The sequence below is a fragment of the Protomyctophum bolini genome (genome assembly GCF_963924005.1).
Source record: "Protomyctophum bolini genome assembly, chromosome: 23".
NCBI lineage: Eukaryota > Metazoa > Chordata > Actinopteri > Myctophiformes > Myctophidae > Protomyctophum > Protomyctophum bolini.
In genome coordinates, this window is record NC_137884.1 from 25,559,529 (window position 1) to 25,568,076 (window position 8,548).

Below are 8,548 nucleotides of genomic sequence, written 5' to 3' on the forward strand. Positions count from 1 at the left end.
CATCTGGTGTCTGAATTGTGTACTCCAAGTCAAATCAAACTTTATTTCTAAAGCATCTATCTGAGCAGATCTAATGGGGAGGGGCAGACATGGAGTAATGTGTTCACGTTTTATAGTGCCGGTGAGAAGGCGGTCAGCTGTGTTCTGCACTAGCTGTAAACGCCTGAGTGACGCCTGGTCGATGCCAATATACAAAGAGTTGCAATAATCTATTCTTGATGAAATCAAAGCATGGATAAGCATCTCCAGCTGTTTTTAGGGGGAGGTAGGATTTGACCGTGGTGATGATTGGAAGAAGACGAGTGATGGATGTAAATAGATTTACAAGCTTACACTGACTCCCACTCATAAAAAAAGTTTGCTCATAAAACAACGTTACGTTACCGTTTTAAATTGTAATGTTGTGCCTATCCAAATAATAATAATAATGGATTTGTTTTTAAATCGTTGGCAATATTAAAACTTAAAGGACAACTATAGTTTTTTTCATCCAAGGTTGATGTTTTAGGTTGTTATTAGATAAAGTAAAAGATGAGTGTTCATTTTTTTTCATTTGCTGCTTTCTTTAGTTTTAGGGATTTTAGCTGATTTTGACAGGGGGCGGGGGCATTCGAGCATGGGGCTAAATCATAGACTGTAAAAAAAATGTTCTCCCCATGTCCCCTAGGGTAGGTAGGTACCCTCACATGTTCTCCCCATGTCCCCTAGGGGTAGGTACCCTCACATGTTCTCCCCGTGTCCCCTAGGGTAGGTACCCTCACATGTTCTCCCTGTGTCCCCTAGGGTACCCTCACAAAAACATGCAGTAATCCTGGTAGGAATGCGTTAAGGAGAAAACTGTTACAATTGCTCAATTCAACAGACCCATTCAGGATTCTAAAAACGCCTTCTCAATCCTGACCTAAGTTTTAAGTGTTTAGAGAGGCACTTGTCTTTATCTCCTTGGGCAAATCATTCCATTGCACCGTTTGTACTACATGGAATACAAGCTACTGTTATGCTAATTACGTCTGTTATTTACTTAGTATTATTTCTAGTAGTATTATTCACTGTCTCTGTTGTTTATGTATTGTTATTTCTTTCTGTATGATTCCAGAAGTGTCCACCACAGAGCAGTGTCTCCAACTCCCAGCCTTCTGTCTGTGAAGAGTGACAGGTCTAAAGGAAATCCTCCTGCATTCAGTAACGAACCTGGACCTCCTGATTCACAGTATGTCAACCCTCCTATAAATATATACAACACTATAACACTGTAACACTATACAATTTACACTATAACATATTTTATAGTGCCGGTGAGAAGGCGGGCAGCTGTGTTCTGCACTAGCTGTAAACGCCTGAGTGACGCCTGGTCGATGCCAATATACAAAGAGTTGCAATAATCTATTCTTGATGAAATCAAAGCATGGATAACCATCTCCAGCTGTTTTTAGGGGGAGGTAGGATTTGACCGTGGCGATGATTGGAAGAAGAGAGTTTTAACGACGGAGCTGATTTGTTTATTAAGTTTAAAATCTTTATCAAAAATAAAACCAAGAGGGGGGACAGTGGTACAGCCGGTAGTGTTGTCGCCTCAGAGCTAGAAGGTCCTGGGTTCGATTCCCGCTTTGGGCGCTGGGGGCGTGTTCTCTCCTCTGCGTCATCAGAGCCCATACCCGAGGCGGGGTTGGCGAAAGGGCCTTTCTGTGTGGAGTTTGTATGTTCTCCCCGTTTCCCCTAGGGTAGGTACCCTCACATGTTCTCCCCGTGTCCCCTAGGGTAGGTACCCTCACATGTTCTCCCCGTGTCCCCTAGGGTACCCTCACAAAAGCATGAAGTAATCCTGGTAGGAATGTGTTAAGGAGAAAACTGTTACAATTGCTCAATTCAACAGACCCATTCAGGATTCTAAAAACGCCTTCTCAATCCTGACCTAAGTTTTAAGTGTTTAGAGAGGCACTTGTCTTTATCTCCTTGGGCAAATCATTCCATTGCACCGTTTGTACTACATGGAATACAAGCTACTGTTATGCTAATTAATGTCTGTTATTTACTTAGTATTATTTCTAGTAGTATTATTCACTGTCTCTGTTGTTTATGTATTGTTATTTCTTTCTGTATGATTCCAGAAGTGTCCACCACAGAGCAGTGTCTCCAACTCCCAGCCTTCTGTCTGTGAAGAGTGACAGGTCTAAAGGAAATCCTCCTGCATTCAGTAACGAACCTGGACCTCCTGATTCACAGTATGTCAACCCTCCTATAAATATATACAACACTATAACACTGTAACACTATACAATTTACACTATAACATATTTTATAGTGCCGGTGAGAAGGCGGGCAGCTGTGTTCTGCACTAGCTGTAAACGCCTGAGTGACGCCTGGTCGATGCCAATATACAAAGAGTTGCAATAATCTATTCTTGATGAAATCAAAGCATGGATAACCATCTCCAGCTGTTTTTAGGGGGAGGTAGGATTTGACCGTGGCGATGATTGGAAGAAGAGAGTTTTAACGACGGAGCTGATTTGTTTATTAAGTTTAAAATCTTTATCAAAAATAAAACCAAGAGGGGGGACAGTGGTACAGCCGGTAGTGTTGTCGCCTCAGAGCTAGAAGGTCCTGGGTTCAATTCCCGCTTTGGGCGCTGGGGGCGTGTTCTCTCCTCTGCGTCATCAGAGCCCATACCCGAGGCGGGGTTGGCGAAAGGGCCTTTCTGTGTGGAGTTTGTATGTTCTCCCCGGTTCCCCTAGGGTAGGTACCCTCACATGTTCTCCCCGTGTCCCCTAGGGTACCCTCACAAAAGCATGAAGTAATCCTGGTAGGAATGTGTTAAGGAGAAAACTGTTACAATTGCTCAATTCAACAGACCCATTCAGGATTCTAAAAACGCCTTCTCAATCCTGACCTAAGTTTTAAGTGTTTAGAGAGGCACTTGTCTTTATCTCCTTGGGCAAATCATTCCATTGCACCGTTTGTACTACATGGAATACAAGCTACTGTTATGCTAATTACTGTCTGTTATTTACTTAGTATTATTTCTAGTAGTATTATTCACTGTCTCTGTTGTTTATGTATTGTTATTTCTTTCTGTATGATTCCAGAAGTGTCCACCACAGAGCAGTGTCTCCAACTCCCAGCCTTCTGTCTGTGAAGAGTGACAGGTCTAAAGGAAATCCTCCTGCATTCAGTAACGAACCTGGACCTCCTGATTCACAGTATGTCAACCCTCCTATAAATATATACAACACTATAACACTGTAACACTATACAATTTACACTATAACATATTTTATAGTGCCGGTGAGCAGGCGGGCAGCTGTGTTCTGCACTAGCTGTAAACGCCTGAGTGACGCCTGGTCGATGCCAATATACAAAGAGTTGCAATAATCTATTCTTGATGAAATCAAAGCATGGATAACCATCTCCAGCTGTTTTTAGGGCGAGGTAGGATTTGACCGTGGCGATGATTGGAAGAAGAGAGTTTTAACGACGGAGCTGATTTGTTTATTAAGTTTAAAATCTTTATCAAAAATAAAACCAAGAGGGGGGACAGTGGTACAGCCGGTAGTGTTGTCTCCTCAGAGCTAGAAGGTCCTGGGTTCGATTCCCGCTTTGGGCGCTGGGGGCGTGTTCTCTCCTCTGCGTCATCAGAGCCCATACCCGAGGCGGGGTTGGCGAAAGGGCCTTTCTGTGTGGAGTTTGTATGTTCTCCCCGTTTCCCCTAGGGTAGGTACCCTCACATGTTCTCCCCGTGTCCCCTAGGGTAGGTACCCTCACATGTTCTCCCCATGTCCCCTAGGGTACCCTCACAAAAGCATGAAGTAATCCTGGTAGGAATGTGTTAAGGAGATAACTGTTACAATTGCTCAATTCAACAGACCCATTCAGGATTCTAAAAACGCCTTCTCAATCCTGACCTAAGTTTTAAGTGTTTAGAGAGGCTGTTACGAAACGGTTCAAGTCTAGGGGTTTTACTGCCCGTAACATGTATGAAAGAACAACACGGCTCATAAAAGAGTATTTGGTTTAATACTCACAGCAGAATAAATAACAAAGTGGCTTAAGTGCATGACAAAATGGTGGACAGAATGATAAACAGAATGGCTCTGTGAGCCCAGAATTATAGAATGACTTACATGATGATGAACAAACGACACAACCTAACACACAGACAAATGGAACTACAACTAAACCTGACACGAAACACAAAAGCAGTCGGCTGGAGGGAAGGCCACACGCTGGAGTGCTCCCACACCACACGCAGCAGTGTTCCCCCCCCACCCCCCGAAGTCCAGACAGAGAGTGAGCTTTATAGTGCAGGAAGCAAGGCCTGAGCTGCCACAGGACCAATCCGAGGGCTGATCAGGCTCCAAGCCAGGCCCTCCTCAGGACGGCAACACATTAGGGACAACAATGCTCAGCACCTGCAGGGGACAGAAGCAACAACCAGTACCAGGCAACATAATAGGCGCTCCTCCTATAACCCAGTACCTGCTAAACAAGCCTACTAATAAATATATATAGATATGATGGCATCAGCTCTATATATATTTATAATCATTAATCAAACATAATCAAAACAGCCAACAGCTGTCACAGAGGCACTTGTCTTTATCTCCTTGGGCAAATCATTCCATTGCACCGTTTGTACTACATGGAATACGAGCTACTGTTATGCTAATTACCGTCTGTTATTTACTTAGTATTATTTCTAGTAGTATTATTCACTGTCTCTGTTGTTTATGTATTGTTATTTCTTTCTGTATGATTCCAGAAGTGTCCACCACAGAGCAGTGTCTCCAACTCCCAGCCTTCTGTCTGTGAAGAGTGACAGGTCTAAAGGAAATCCTCCTGCATTCAGTAACGAACCTGGACCTCCTGATTCACAGTATGTCAACCCTCCTATAAATATATACAACACTATAACACTGTAACACTATACAATTTACACTATAACATATTTTATAGTGCCGGTGAGAAGGCGGGCAGCTGTGTTCTGCACTAGCTGTAAATGCCTGAGTGACGCCTGGTCGATGCCAATATACAAAGAGTTGCAATAATCTATTCTTGATTAAATCAAAGCATGGATAACCATCTCCAGCTGTTTTTAGGGGGAGGTAGGATTTGACCGTGGTGATGATTGGAAGAAGAGAGTTTTAACGACGGAGCTGATTTGTTTATTACGTTTAAAATCTTTATAAAAAATAAAACCAAGAGGGGGGACAGTGGTACAGCCGGTAGTGTTGTCGCCTCACAGCTAGAAGGTCCTGGGTTCGATTCCCACTGTGGGCGTTGGGGGCGTGTTCTCTCCTCTGCGTCATCAGAGCCCATACCCGAGGCGGGGTTGGCGAAAGGGCCTTTCTGTGTGGAGTTTGTATGTTCTCCCCGTGTCCCCTAGGGTAGGTACCCTCACATGTTCTCCCCGTGTCCCCTAGGGTAGGTACCCTTGCATGTTCTCCCCGTGTCCCCTAGGGTAGGTACTCTCACATGTTCTCCCCGTGTCCCCTAGGGTAGGTACCCTCACATGTTCTCCCCGTGTCCCCTAGGGTAGGTACCCTCACATGTTCTCCCCATGTCCCCTAGGGTAGGTACCCTTGCATGTTCTCCCCGTGTCCCCTAGGGTAGGTACCCTCACATGTTCTCCCCGTGTCCCCTAGGGTAGGTACCCTCACATGTTCTCCCCATGTCCCCTAGGGTAGGTACCCTCACAAAAAACATGCAGTAATCCTGGTCTCTAAACGACCTCCCCCTGCCAGCCGGGGGGGCCTGATGGAGAGGAAAGGAACTTGTCGGAATAACGCTGTGGTCAATGTTTACAGCTGAATGTTTAGGTTTAACTTTATAAGCTTTTTGTTTGTTTTCAACTAAGAATAATCACGTTTGAGTAGAACTTCCTAGACTATGAAATTGCCAAGCCTGATATGATTGTCTATAAATCCTGTTGATCCTCTCTTTGTAACAGGGTTGATCATCACAGAGCAGTCTCTCCTGTACCCAGCTGTGTCTCCATGAAGAGTGACTCGTCCATGCATGGACTTATTGACTTCAAAGATGGACACCACTCTACTGATCAAAGGTTTGAATTTGAATTGACCAGACGGGTGATTGAAACATGAACTCCTTCACAACCAACAGCCTGTCAGGTGAAAAGAAGCAGATTGCACTCCTCATGCATAGAAGGAAGCATGAGGTCAGTCCGTTGCTCTCCCAGGTTGGCAGAGGAAGTGTAGTGCCCAGGATTAAATTAGATAATTGACACCGGGTGAAAATCGTGGGATAAAAATTTAGATAAAAATAAAACCAAGATTTCTAGGAAATGGGTGGATGTTAGAACTTAACACACCCAGGGAGCTAAAGGATATTATGGTCGGATGGTGGTAAAAAAAACATATGATTTCAGTTTTGTTTTCATTTAGGGTGAGAAAGTTGACATTTTAAATAACTTATATAACTGAAATAGCTGTGGTCAATGTTTACAGCTGAATGTTTAGGTTTAACTTTATATGCTTTTTGTTTGTTTTCAACTAAGAATAATCACGTTTGAGTAGAACTTCCTAGACTATGAAATTGCCAAGCCTGATATGATTGTCTATAAATCCTGTTGATCCTCTCTTTGTAACAGGGTTGATCATCACAGAGCAGTCTCTCCTGTACCCAGCTGTGTCTCCATGAAGAGTGACTCGTCCATGCATGGACTTATTGACTTCAAAGATGGACACCACTCTACTGATCAAAGGTTGAAACATGAACTCCATCTGGTGTCTGAATTGTGTACTCCAAGTCAAATCAAACTTTATTTCTAAAGCATCTATCTGAGCAGATCTAATGGGGAGGGGCAGACATGGAGTAATGTGTTCACGTTTTATAGTGCCGGTGAGAAGGCGGTCAGCTGTGTTCTCAAATAATAATAATAATGGATTTGTTTTTAAATCGTTGGCAATATTAAAACTTAAAGGACAACTATAGTTTTTTTCATCCAAGGTTGATGTTTTAGGTTGTTATTAGATAAAGTAAAAGATGAGTGTTCATTTTTTTTCATTTGCTGCTTTCTTTAGTTTTAGGGATTTTAGCTGATTTTGACAGGGGGCGGGGGCATTCGAGCATGGGGCTAAATCATAGACTGTAAAAAAAAATGTTCTCCCCATGTCCCCTAGGGTAGGTAGGTACCCTCACATGTTCTCCCCATGTCCCCTAGGGGTAGGTACCCTCACATGTTCTCCCCGTGTCCCCTAGGGTAGGTACCCTCACATGTTCTCCCTGTGTCCCCTAGGGTACCCTCACAAAAACATGCAGTAATCCTGGTAGGAATGCGTTAAGGAGAAAACTGTTACAATTGCTCAATTCAACAGACCCATTCAGGATTCTAAAAACGCCTTCTCAATCCTGACCTAAGTTTTAAGTGTTTAGAGAGGCATTTGTCTTTATCTCCTTGGGCAAATCATTCCATTGCACCGTTTGTACTACATGGAATACAAGCTACTGTTATGCTAATTACTGTCTGTTATTTACTTAGTATTATTTCTAGTATTATTATTCACTGTCTCTGTTGTTTATGTATTGTTATTTCTTTCTGTATGATTCCAGAAGTGTCCACCACAGAGCAGTGTCTCCAACTCCCAGCCTTCTGTCTGTGAAGAGTGACAGGTCTAAAGGAAATCCTCCTGCATTCAGTAACGAACCTGGACCTCCTGATTCACAGTATGTCAACCCTCCTATAAATATATACAACACTATAACACTGTAACACTATACAATTTACACTATAACATATTTTATAGTGCCAGTGAGAAGGCGGGCAGCTGTGTTCTGCACTAGCTGTAAACGCCTGAGTGACGCCTGGTCGATGCCAATATACAAAGAGTTGCAATAATCTATTCTTGATGAAATCAAAGCATGGATAACCATCTCCAGCTGTTTTTAGGGGGAGGTAGGATTTGACCGTGGTGATGATTGGAAGAAGAGAGTTTTAACGACGGAGCTGATTTGTTTATTAAGTTTAAAATCTTTATCAAAAATAAAACCAAGAGGGGGGACAGTGGTACAGCCGGTAGTGTTGTCGCCTCAGAGCTAGAAGGTCCTGGGTTCGATTCCCGCTTTGGGCGCTGGGGGCGTGTTCTCTCCTCTGCGTCATCAGAGCCCATACCCGAGGCGGGGTTGGCGAAAGGGCCTTTCTGTGTGGAGTTTGTATGTTCTCCCCGTTTCCCCTAGGGTAGGTACCCTCACATGTTCTCCCCGTGTCCCCTAGGGTACCCTCACAAAAGCATGAAGTAATCCTGGTAGGAATGTGTTAAGGAGAAAACTGTTACAATTGCTCAATTCAACAGACCCATTCAGGATTCTAAAAACGCCTTCTCAATCCTGACCTAAGTTTTAAGTGTTTAGAGAGGCATTTGTCTTTATCTCCTTGGGCAAATCATTCCATTGCACCGTTTGTACTACATGGAATACAAGCTACTGTTATGCTAATTACTGTCTGTTATTTACTTAGTATTATTTCTAGTAGTATTATTCACTGTCTCTGTTGTTTATGTATTGTTATTTCTTTCTGTATGATTCCAGAAGTGTC